Raw genomic sequence first — 4,404 nt, forward strand, 5'->3', positions numbered from 1 at the left:
ATGCCGAGCCACCCCAGGGTGGCTCGGCCACCGAGCCACCCTAGGGTGGCTCGGCCTTGGCCGAGCCACTCCGGGTTTTGCGTCCGTCGTTCGGTTATTTCGGTCTTTGTATCCGCTTCGTCCGTGATTCGGTTATGCGGTTGATTGGTCTGAAATCGATTCGTTGACTTGATTCCTGATTTGGAAGTCTGGATCCCGATTAGGCAGTAAATCGGCTTTGGTGTCTGAGTTCGAATCCGTTATATGGTTGGATGACTCGTTGACTCTCTGAACCGTTAATTTGATTCCGCATGCGAGTGGATTCATTCCGTCATTCACGTGCGGTTCGTCAGTTTCGTAGCCTTGTTAATCCGCTTCGTTGCGTGTCACTTGGCTTCGGTGTTGTGGACTGACGTTCGTGCTTAGATACGTCGCCTGATGGTTCATTAGTTCTTGTTGAACCGTGTCAAGGGACCTATAAGCAATTTTATATGCCTACAGATACCCCCTCCAAAGTTTTCCAGTCTCGTTCTTTTATAGAAGAGTCTGGAATACTTTGGATATGACTGTCCCAACCTTCAATCGGTGTAACGGGCTCTTGGAATAGCTTCTATTCTCGATTCCTTCAATCCTCCAGGCTATTCGGTGCTTTGTCGAATGCTTGAGAGGGTTCCGGTGCTGCATTTATTGTCTGACCGTTGTCGGAATTTTGAATTTGAAGTCGATTCTTGATTTCTTGGCTTTTTTAGCTTGAGTTGGTTGTTTCAACACTGAATTGACCATCGGTTGACGGCTTTGAATCTTCATTGTGACGCGTTGTCCGGCGTTTAACACAGTTTATACTCGTAAGTATTTTGGAGTCTACACAGTTTAAGCTCTTAAGGAGTTAGAGCGGGGAGGTCTAGTTTATACTCATACACTCCTGGGAGTTATGTTAAGTTATCCTTAAGAATGTTTTTAGAAAAATATTCTCCAGAAACTTCTCAACAAAGAGGAGGGAATAGTTTATACTCGTATACCTTATTGGAGTATTCTTTAGGTTCGAATAATCTGAACCGGCCCAAAAAATGTGCCAAAAGGGCAGTGTTTGGGTTCAAAAATCTCTCTGACCCTTCCAAATATATGGTAGAGGGGTTAAATAGGTGAAGGACTGAACCGTAGGTTGATCAAAAGTCGTTTCAATGCTTAATTCAGCTTCAATTTGAATTCTGGTTCAAATTTGGTTCAAACTGGTTCAATTTGACTCAAACTGGCTCATTCTGGTTCAATCTGGCTCAATTTGGCTCATTCTGGTCTGGTCTGGTCCAGCCAGGCTCAATTTAACTCATTCTGGCTCATTCTGGTTCAATCTGGCTCAATTTGGCTCATTCTGGTCCATTCTGGTCCAATCTGACTTGGTTTGGTTTAGCCCGGTCTGGTCTGGTTCAGCCAGATCTGGTTCAAGGCTATAAAAGGGTTCTTTTTTCTTTCTTTTTCTTTTTTTTTCTTCCTCTCTTTCTAGGGCCGGCCATCCCCCTCCCTCTAATTTTGATTTTCTTTTCTCACAATCCTCTTTTCTCCCTCCAAACTTCAGATCTGTATTAGATCTAGCTTTCCTTTGAATCTGGGACTGAGAAATCTCCCAAAATCTCCAAATAAAAAGTTTCTCTCAGGCCCCTCGAGCGTGTGGTTCAAGTTTCCTTAAAGGTCTCGCCTTTATTGGATTTTGGGCTTTTCTTCAGGTAAATCCTCCGCAATCTTGATCTATTTCATTTTTGATCTAGTATATGGAGTCGCGGGATCACATATAAGGGTTGAGGGTGTGATTTGATGCCTCAAACTTGCCTTTTTTGGGGTAAAAATGGGATTTTTCCTTTTCTAGATCTGATCCTTCAATTTACCTTGCAGGTTTCTATGCCTTAATTTATTTTGCAGGTCTCTATGTCTCGTATGGCGAGGGGTCAATCCTCTACCGTGCCGACTGATGGCGCGCCTCCCTCTTATGCCGGTGAGCCATTTTTTTTAGAAATTTACAAATTAGTCCATTTTTTTCTTGGAAATTTGCAAATTGGTCCTTTTAACCCCCACGTTGTTCTCCTTGGTGAGGCAATCGGGAAGAGCCTTGATTCTCCTTGGTGAGGATCGACGCTTTGAAGATAGAAATTTTACAAATTAACCTTCTTTTTTCGAAAATTTGCAAATTGGTCCTTTTTTACCCCACGTTGTTCTCCTTGGTGAGGCAATCGGGAAGAGCCTTGATTCTCCTTGGTGAGGATCGACGCTTCAAAGATATGTTTTTCTTGGTCAAAACACTATCTAATAATAAATAAAGGGGGCGTTTTGTCGCTGCGTTGTGCCTTATAAGACAGGGATATATTATCGATATACCCTATCTTATGAAGGCGCAACGTGGCCAAAACGTCACACCCTTTATAAGGCAATGACTCTATCTTACCCCTTCGTAAGATGAGTTCAATTTCCTTTTATAACTGGAATTAACAAACGTTTAATTGCTTGTTCTCAGTTGAATACCCTTCTGGAGCGTTCTCATCTCACGCAGTATACGGGCGTCGTGGCGAGTATTATTCGACCTCCGACGATATTTCCCCTATCCCAGTCACTCCTCAGTTCGTTTTGGGCACATCGACTGAGGTTGTCCAGGCGGTGAAGGAAGGTGGGCACCGAGCTCTTCGACAGTTGATTACCGATGCACCTCTTGTGAAGGACGCCAGTTCCGTTCAGTCTCTCAGGAAGACTGATTTTTTGTTTGGTGACTCTGTCGAACCGGATGCCGTGTTTATTGAGGCTGAGCAGTGGCTTCATAAAACTGGCAGTGGCTTCATATACTTGCCGAAGATTCCTCGGCGTCGTTCATTGACTGAGCTCAGGCGTCAGGCCGTGACACGGGAGATGTCGTGGCGCTGGACGGAGGAGCATGAGAGCGTCCATTGCGGCTACATCACTCATCAGGCGTTTCCTGGCTCGAGCAGAAGTCACATCACCGGATTGCGTCCCGGAGTACTGGGGTTGGATGCACCACCACGTAACGAGTTCCTCGCCACCGCTTCTACCTGAATCGCCTCGCTAATTTAGGACGGGAGATGCCTGCACCGCGCCACAGATTCTATGGTTGGGTCCATTCTTTGGACAGGTTTTGGTGGGCTCGTATGACGAAGTACGTCTTGAGTCGATGGAGCGAGGAGTTGCATGCTTGCGGTCTTTATGCAGCCATTCGTGCCACCATGCACGGTTTACCCGTTAGTACGAGGCATTTCTTTGCCTTATGCGAGCTTTATAATCCGGATTCGAACACCTTTCTGACTAGGCAGGGAGAGTTGGGTTTGGCTCTTCATGAGATGCATAAGATTTCTGGTTTGCCCATGGGTCAGATGTTATACCAGGAGTATTTTCCTTCCAACCATGAACTGAGTCAGCTGAAGGATCGCATGCCCGACCGTTACGAGACTTTATGGGACCTCACTTGTCACTATCACATTGCTTTGGCGCAGTCTAAGCCCCTAGCGAAGAGGACCAAATCAAATGTGAGCCTGAAGCAGTTCGCATCATATTTGTTCAGGAATCTGGAGAGCCATTCTGGCAAAACTATTTGTGAACTGGCACCGTTGACTCCTTCAGAGGTTAATGAGCTGCTGAAGAAAACTGACGCCCAATCCTATACCATTAGCAGTCCTGAGAGTGGCTTTCCTGCAGGGACTAAATTCAAATCATTCTTATGCCATGCGACCGCACCGATTCGTCCAATGACTCTTCTTGCCGGCTACCTCGCCATCTGGTTAAAGAAATGCGTAGTCCCGTATCAGTCCGGTGACGCTCTGCCACTGGAAGTGCTCTACCCTGCGGTTCAACTTGCCTACAGAAAGGAACTTTCACTTCTTCCGGTGATGGTGGCTAACATTCATCGAGGGCTTCGACAGATTTCTGGCGCTTTTACACGGGAGGAGAAGGAATCGCCGACTCAGATTCCTACCACTAAGGTGGAACTTCCGTATGTTTATTTGATGGCTTGCGCTCAATTTGTGGACCTCTCGTTCATTGGGGGAATCGAGAGGGGATTTTGACTGTGGTCCTAACTGTAAGAAGGTTTGACCAAGTGGGTGTTTTGAGACAATCCTAACTGTAGGAAGGTTTGATCGCTCAATTTGTGGACCTCTCGTTCATTGGGGGAATCGAGAGGGGATTTTGACTGTGGTCCTAACTGTAAGAAGGTTTGACCAAGTGGGTGTTTTGAGACAATCCTAACTGTAGGAAGGTTTGATCGCTCAATTTGTGGACCTCTCGTTCATTGGGGGAATCGAGAGGGGATTTTGACTGTGGTCCTAACTGTAAGAAGGTTTGACCAAGTGGGTGTTTTGAGACAATCCTAACTGTAGGAAGGTTTGATCGCTCAATTTGTGGACCTCTCGTTCATTGGGGGAATCGAGAGGG

This window comes from Asparagus officinalis, chromosome 9 (assembly GCF_001876935.1).
Source record: "Asparagus officinalis chromosome 9, Aspof.V1, whole genome shotgun sequence".
NCBI lineage: Eukaryota > Viridiplantae > Streptophyta > Magnoliopsida > Asparagales > Asparagaceae > Asparagus > Asparagus officinalis.